An 8,945-nucleotide genomic window follows, 5' to 3' on the forward strand; every position below is an offset into this window, starting at 1 on the left:
ATTCACCACCACTCTCTGGGCCTGGCCCTCCAGCCAGTTTTTAACCCAGCAAAGAGGGTACCTATCCAAGCCATGGGCTACCGGCTTCTCCAGGAGAATTCTATGGGAGACCGTGTCAAAGGCCTTGTTAAAGTCTAAGTAGACTACATCAGCAGCCTTTCCCTCATATACTGGGTGGGTTACCGGGTTGTAGAAGGAGATGAGGTTGGTCAGGCAGGACTTGGCTTTCATGAACCCATGCTGACTGGGCCTGATCCCCCGGTTGTCCCGCATATGCTGTGTGATTACATTCAAGATGACCTGTTCCATCACCTTTCCTGGCACCAAGGTCAGGCTGACAAGGCCTGTAGTTCCCTGGTTCCTCCTTACGACCCTTCCTATAGATGGGCATCACATTAGCAAGTCTCCAGTCATCCGGGACCTCTCTAGATGACCATGACCACTGATAGTTGACGGAAAGCAGCCCCAACAATCACATCTGCCAACTCCCTCAGCACGCTTGGGTGGATCCCATCTGGCCCCATGGACTTGTGACAGTCCACGTGGAGCAGCAGGTCTCTAATTGTCTCCACTTGTTTATTCTGCTCCCTGTCCCAGACTTCCAGGTTGGGAGGCTGAGTACCCCACGGATAAGTGGTCTGGCTAGCAAAGGCAGCATTATTTATTTATTTCACAGAACATCACAAAAACACAATAATCCTCCTGCCAGTCACTCAGACTTTGAAATTTACATCTATAGGATCTATTATATCAATGTGGACCATAAAACAAACAAACAAACAACATCAAAAAGAGAACATTAAATACTAAGCACCGACATTCCTCTGAGATGTATCAAGGTAGAAGAAAAACTATGATGGTTATTATAGTTGAGAGCCTCATGCAGTTCTGAGCTTTCCTAGTGAAATTCAAACCTGCAATAAATATACCTCTTTCTTTACAAGGTGTCAAATTTTCTTGCACTATTTTTAAGACATTTGTAGTATGAACAACAACAAAGGAATAAAAGTACATAAATAGATATATTCTATTCACAGCATACTAGAAATCCTCAATTGCTTAATGATACTATTGGCAGATATAAGCCATGAAATACTGCTTAGCTATTTCTTTCCCAAGTTTTATAATAATTCAGCTCAAATAGTATTCTTGCAGTTTAGTCCTGCTGTAAACTTAAAAAAAAAAAAACACAACCAAACAAGAAAAAAAAAAAACAGAAAATCAAGTTGGTGACTTGATTGAAGAAAAAAAAAAGAGATACACAGAGACGCACACAAGAAGAAACAAACCAAAAAACAGAATTTGGCATTTATCTATTTATATTAGAAATGGTCCTTCTAGATTTCACTAGTGGTGGGTTGGGCACTTGGTTTTGCAAAGGCTTGGTCCAAATACGGGCAGTATCTGTCCCTCTGTTGTGGACCTGATGCTGTCAGCAATTTGTGAGGGCAGCAGAACTGAAGCAATGTCCTCCCTTTGGGACCAACTTACCAAGGAGTCCCGTTATATTAATAATATGATTGCTAATGGCACGCTGGGCATTCAGCCACTTTTCTTTGCAGACACAGCTGACGACTGATCATTGGAAGGAAGGATGTAAGCTCCTGTGCCATCTTCCCTCTTGTGAATTGTCCTGGCGACCATTGCAAAACTTACATCTACAGCCTGATCCTGGGACAGGTCTGAAAATCATCTCTTGACAAGCAGTGATGGAAGATTTCATGACAAACTCTTCCCATCCTTCTGAGAAGGATGGCTCCAAAATATTATATCATGTCATGTCACAGCACTGAGAGCCTTCAGACTCTGTGGATTCTTAATATTTACAAAATGCAGACAAGTGGAGAAGACTGACTATCCCAAAATATTTCTTTACAGACCAATAACTGGTCAGGCTGGCAACAACCTATGATTGTCACCATCTGACAGCTGTTTGCTGGCTTGCAGAAAGTAACGTGGCCTGTTCTCAGTGTGCAATAGGCCAGGTGTCCACATGGTTAACAATCTCCGTGGCCCAGCTGTTACTAAGAGAAGCCACATATGTCCACAGACCAGCTGGGGAGTGAAGAGCACGCAACCAGCCAGAGGACGGTGTGTGGAATCACTCCAGCTGTGCATGGTGGGAGCAGGACAAATCCATCTCCAGGGCTTCCCCTCCTGACCTCTGCATTGCTGCACAAGCCATTTGAAAAGTGACAAAGACAATACTCTTCTTTAAAATGTTATAATACAAGATTTGAATCTTGCCGTGGGTTGAATAAAGGCTGTGAAATCTTCACCTTCATGAGTCTTGTGCTATCTAGTGCAATTTAGCATATTCTTCTCTCCATTGAGCTATCAATGACATCTTATGCAACTATCCTATAAAATAGGATAGCAGAATCTGCAGTTTTGAACATAAAGCAAATACATGGTTTTCTTTGGAAAAGCTTAATCATTTTTCTCTGTCTAGTTCTATGGGCTTTTCTGATTTTGCTCCCCTCAGCAAGTTTGCAGTGGAGGGGGGCACTAAACTGCATGACCTTACAGAATTAGCTACTGCACAATTTCAAATGTAAACTCTGTTCTCTCTGCAGAGCGATCAAAGACACTTTCTTTTTCATCAAAACTGAACATGTTAACTAAACCACCATGACAAATTCTGTACTATTGCAGTCAAATCTAAATGGTTGTTCAGTGATGCACAACCACCTCTTGATATCTTCTTTTAAATTCTAGCCTGTTTTGTCTCTCTAACCACAACCAGTTACAATTATATTTTTCATTCCTTCCACACCCCTTCCAACCACCTGTGGTCAAAGCCTGTTTCTCATCTGGTCAGTTCATACTCAGTACCTGCCGATGTGGAGATGACCTGAAGTAAATGGATAACACAACCCATCTGCTACCTGATTCTCCTCCTGAACAAGCTCTAGGAGGGGTTCTAAGAGCTTAGGTATGTTGGCAGTTGGGAGCTGCCTTTGGAAGCATATAGAAATAAAACATAAGTGAGAATCATTTTATGGTCTAATTTTAGGCATGACTGGCCTAGATTTTCTGACTCAGCACTTCAGTTGGCTTTAGCTTAGTTAGAATACCTCAGCACTTCTCAGTCAGGAACAAATTTACTAATGTAACAGAAACAAGTCCATAATTTAGCCCAGCAGTGCTCTTTGACAGAACTCTGACATTGGATTAACCAAATTGAACTGATGTAGAGAAAAGGCAGAAAAATGGCAAAGGTGACTCTAGCATAGCATCTGTCCACCCTGTGGATTAAGTGAGCCACTCTGGGCAAAATGAGAACTACCTTTAATTACCTTTAACCCAGACAAAGTCATTTTTTGAAGTGCCCTTCTGATTCCAGTTGTAACCTATTAAGATCCTTCCAGTGTTTCAAGTGCCCAAGAAAATGATGTTTGGTATGTGTTTTACTAAATGTTCAACCTCTTTCTTTTCTTACGGCTATATATATATTTATTATCAATATCTATACACACTGTTTTTCCAGCAATTTACATATGTAATTTGACATTTCCCAGTTTACAGAGAAACTTGAACAAAAAAGGACTATGACAATATTAGGTGATGCTGGATAGTATTACTCAGCTTTGCAATTATCTTTTATCTCTATCCACCTGCACAGCCATACTTTCATTCGAAAACAATTAAATAATTAAAAAAACAGTCACTCCCACTCCTGCTACAGATAATGTGGGCCAACAGATCACTCAGACTTTACTTATTCCTCCACAGAGATGCTAACAGCAGTACTAACTTCCCTAGGGTACTCATCTCAGAGTAGGAGAATCACCGCTACGTGAAGCAGCGACACTCTGAGATGCTCTTCCACCTCAAGTTCAGTTTCCTCAAGAGCTGAAGTCACAACACATTGTAGATATAGCTCCTGCCTAACTATTATATTCACTTCTCTGCATACACTCACACTAAAACCAAGAGCTATGTTTTCTCATTGTGACTGCTCAAGGAATGGAAATGGCTGTCCAATCCCTTTTTCTTTTTATGCAGTCCTGGGACACTGTTCTTATAAGAACTTTTGTTCTCTTCCATAGCACAGTGGAAGGAAAACAAAACAAAAAGGACAAACAGGTGAGCTCTGATCACTCGTTGACTACCATGTCTCAGGGCAGAACCGCATTCAACCCCCTCAGCACAAATTTAGGTTTCCAATATTTCATTATTTGATTGCCATTACAATTGTTCTCCCTGAAGGATAAGAAGCAAAGAAAGAAATCCTGAAAAACAAAAATGAAACCATTGCCCTCCCCAACCACATGAAAACAAATACAGCTTCAACAGTCCATCTTTCGATACAGTTCTATTCAGTAGTAAGATGAAGTTAAACAGAAGTATTTGGCCAAGGCTGTGACACATGTCAACTGCAAGCAGTAGTATGCTGGCATAAACCTAATTTATAGCTTTTCCAGAGCATTTTCCATCTCTGATCATGCTTCTCTCACAATATTTGAATATATTAAAAAAAAAAAAAGAGCCCTCTAACACATATTCCCTAATGCACATTTGCAAGCAAAGCATCTATGTTTGTCTCAAATCCAGCATGACTCACATTACAGAGCAAAAAGAGTAAGATGATTAAACAGACTGACTCACCCAGCTTGTTTTTACACATCAATAAATAACCTCAACACAGCAGAAATAGAGATGTGGTTTTTCATTTAGAGTTAATTCAAACACTGGCTCTTCTTCAGACCTTCCACACTATGTAAAATAGATCTGGGTGAATAATTCATTATGAATTATTCATTCAATTAATTTAATTTCTTCTGCTCACTAATTAACTATCTTGACTTTTTTGAATGTTTTCATTATCTGAAAATTATTTACTCAACAGTTTCTATGAATAACTCCTTGCCTCTAGATTGTTCACAAGCAGATTACTTCAAGAAATCAAAATTGTAAATTCAAGCTGTGCTGAATAGTTTTAATTAGACACACAAGTCACATGGCATTTCTCTGTTTCCTTATTGGATATATTTAAAAACAAGAACAACAAAAACACATCTTCTGCAAACAAACTTATTCCAAGACTGAAATGTATTTGCCAGGAAAACTCTTGGAAATATTAAATATTAATTTTATAGCGTAGAATGAATTTGTCCTTCTTTGGGGAAAAATGTAAACTAAACATGTTAGATTTGAAAGGTAAAACAACTTGTTTGTGTCTATTCTTTAACTGCTTCTGCTTCCCTCAGACACCTCAGTGCTGTTCTAGGCTCAAACTACCACCAGAGCTTCGTACCCCCGATCTAGATAAGGGAATAACAACAATGCCACCAGTAGGCATAAAGTCAAGAGTGTGTCTGAGGGCACAGAGTGTCCTCTTCAGCATCTATCCAAGGGGAAGGTCATCCGGCCAGGTGTAGCAGGCCACAGGGAGCCTCTTGTAAAGGTTATGCTTTCTAATCACAAACTAGCAGCCAGAGAGAGAGGAAATGTAGGTATTTACACGGATAAACAAAAAGACCAGGTAGAGCAAGTTCTGTCTTTGATTTGCGTATCATACCTCCACACTGGGTTTCGTCTTTCCTTACAGCAGCACCCAGGCAGGTCACTCAGCTGTCAGTGCCTCAATTCCCCAGCTACAGGCACAGGGACAGAAACATGGTGTTACCTCACTTGGTTGATGTGATGGTAACAAGCACCAAAGGGAATGACAGAATCGGAGGCAGCTACAACAAGCAACCCGAATATAACCAATAGCAATGAACCTGTATATACCTATATACTTAGACAAGGTATATATATAAAGACTTCCAGCTTTCTAATAACTGAGTCTAAGAATGATAATAACAAAAAACTAAAATCCAAAAATCCCCAAACCCTACCTTAGACCTATTTTTCTTCTTCCTACAGCTGTTATTACTTGTAAGTGGGAAATGTTCACTTCCACTCCCTCTAGGGTGAGAAGAAGGGGAGAAATTAAGATGACAAATAATAGTCTATCAGTGTGTAGAATATTTCAAGGAGAAACATAAAGCTACCAATAACAACCTACTGTTTCTCAGGGGAGAAAGCAACAGTCCATCTTATATGGGATGAGAAGAGCAAAAAACAGGTGTGATTGCTTTAATCATTATTTGCTAGAGCCTGAAGGAACTGAGCTGCTGCCATCAGTTAAAGTTAGTTGGCATTTCTCTTGCCAATTTACAGCCAAGAGTTATATCTGCTTCCTACCCACCTGGGATGGAGGAATTGTGGTATGGACATCTCATGAAATGTGAACACAGACTTAACTAAGCTCACGTTATATTTTTTAAATTGAAGTGATGGTAACTGAGTATGTATTTTCATAAGAAATATGCCAGCTCTGGATGTATTCGCCTACAAGAACAAATCGTTAACTCACTTCTCTGCAGGTGATAATTATTTGGATTTAGATCCCAAAGTGCCCATTTGACCTTGTCCTTCAAGTGTCCGCAGTGGACAACTGTGTGGCTACATGAAACAGGTGGCTATATGAGGGCTTTGCAAACCAAAACTCTGAAGGTACATTACAAATTTAAAACATTTTTCAGACAGTGCATGTTACATAGATAAAACATGACTTTTGTTAAAATCATTCTTACATCTATCTTTCATCTAAAATAATGTTTTCAACCAATTTAATTAGTATCCTACAGTATTTTCATTCACATATAACATTTCTATAATACCACATGGACCCATATGGATTAAAATCCTGGGAGACTTGCTTAAATATTTAGAACTGAATTTGAATTCTGCTCACAAAAACAATCTTAACTCATTTCTTGACTACTGGAATTCCATTTACTAAGACTCTAGCATAAATGTTACAGCAAACAGATGAAACTCTTGGTGACAATACATGTAATGAAGAGACCCCATTCTTTACAGAGAAGGCTAATTAATCATTAGGTGAGTGCTAGTAAATTTTCTGAATCACCAAGTTTCTGACAGACACGCTGTTAAGCCAACAAAATGCCCGCAGATGTTACTTGCCCATCAGAGGGGAACATATTCTCTTGAGGACTCTGAGCATCTTGTCACAGTTTATTTATTTATTTTTGAATGAAATGAAAAATTAGCAAACCCATGTAATGATTAATGTATATGTGCAAGTAAATAATAATAGCATGAAGTCTATTAATAATTAAAACTAGTGCTGGATTTTAAGATACTGAAGTAGAAATGTAAATTGTTTTCCAGTGGCTCTGAAATGCTACAGTTAATAGATCTACTGCACTGCCTCCCTAATAGCATAACCATAACTTAATTCAGAGAAAACAAACCCAAATTCACAGCAGGACTCTCTTCTACTTTACTTTCTCCCTATGCCTTTTGGTACTTTACTAGGGCAGTCTCCACACAAAACTTCCATCACTATGTTCAGTAACATGCACCGTTCTCTGCCACACGATATAAAATCTAGAGCGTTGGGACAGCTGTGCATCTGCTGAAAAACACCCAACCTGCTCTGTGCATGGTGGGAACTGGAGGACACGTCACACCATGGTTCCTCAGAGCAGGGTTCACCACTGCCCATGGACAGCCAGGGCTTGCTGCCCAGATCCAAATAATCCACAAACCCAAAGATAAAATTAGATCAAACTAAACAGCCTTTGCAGTACATCAGAAACTTTGATCCTGCCTGAGAAGGTTACATGTTACGATGATGTACTTAGTACTCAATAACAGCTTAGATCTGCAATTTAGTTTAAATTCTCATTTTCCGTCACAGATTTTATAAGGATGGTCTCAGAAAAACAATAATGAGCATTTTTAAAGTACTTCCTTAATTGCATGGATGTTTTTCAGGTTTCTAGGCCTCTGCAGAAGAGCCAAGCCTAAAACCTACCTCCCTCCCTTAATTAAACGTTTTTCTTTCAACAATCTTCAAACCTTTTTTTTTTCCCCCTTTTTTTTTCCTCCCTGCCATTATAAAATATATTAGGTGCTGGCATATATGGAAACTACTGTTTTTTTATTACTCCTCCTACCCTCCACAGATATTAATTACATTACAGTTCATTAGCTGAGCTCATTAAGACCATGGTACAGGTAGGAAATAGGTAATTGGCTAGGTACAATTATTACATTAATTTAATTATCTATTTTGTGCTTTTATCAAAAAGGTGACCTCTGTGGATATTGGAATAGGTTTCCCTCCCTTGCTGCTTGCTGGGTTGCAGGCAGCCATGATCTGTGATCGTCTGAGAGAATAAAAAGCCACATTAGAATTGCTTTTGGTGTGGTTCAGCTTGAGGGGAAGAGGCAGCTGTATCCAGATATAGCAGACTTACAGAATTTTGGTTTTTATATGACTCTGTTCCTCCTCACTTATTTGAATGCCACTGATGTTTTATTGTTGTGTGCCAGGCAAAACACAAGCCTGGATCTGGGGCCTGCAGGAGCATACTGCCTCAGCTGAGCCTGGTGCTCAAGGCCTGGTGCTCGAGACGGGCCAAATCCCTGAAGGTACGATGACCATAAAGCCAGAGCAGTAGCGTTAAAAAGCATGGAAGAATTCAGAAAATATACACAGATCTGTGTAAATGTCACGAAGCTAGTTGCTGCCAACACTGGAGGCCCTGGTTGCCCCTCCTGCTCCACTCTGGGATGGAGACTCTAGCAGAGAAGGCAGCACAGACCCCCATGGCCTGGCACAGTGGCCATGCCACCAGGCCTTTTGCTCCTGGCGTCACTGATGAATGCCTGCACAGGGCTCAGCACAGGCTGCCCCAAAAGACTGCTAGAGAGCTTTTATTTTAGTATTACTTTAATGGGACAACTACAATGATTTGGTTCTGTGAATATCACAAAAATGAATACCACTGATGGGAAGCAGCTCTAGGGATGCTTTCAATTAAAACAGCAGTTGGTGGAGGTGTCAAGGCACAGTCCGATTCCTAAATAACTGAATGTGACATCTCCCTCTGACCAAGCTGGAGCTGAACAAAGCCCAA

General features: G+C 40.1%; 1 long non-coding RNA gene across 2 annotated transcripts in view; it reads right to left on the reverse strand.

The window, feature by feature from the left end:
* The window catches only part of LOC310882012, a 30,974-nt gene extending 24,230 nt beyond the window's left edge, over nt 1-6,744 (reverse strand). Inside the window, exon 1 of one of the 2 annotated variants that reach the window (XR_014572759.1) lies at nt 5,847-6,744. This is a non-coding gene — a long non-coding RNA (uncharacterized lncRNA). Of the gene's footprint in view, nt 1-5,524; nt 5,592-5,846 lie in introns of those variants that run through there. The other variant, XR_014572760.1, reaches the window with a different exon arrangement.
* Nucleotides 6,745-8,945: the final 2,201 nt, after the last annotated feature.

Source organism: Anser anser, assembly GCF_964211835.1.
Source record: "Anser anser genome assembly, chromosome: 15".
NCBI lineage: Eukaryota > Metazoa > Chordata > Aves > Anseriformes > Anatidae > Anser > Anser anser.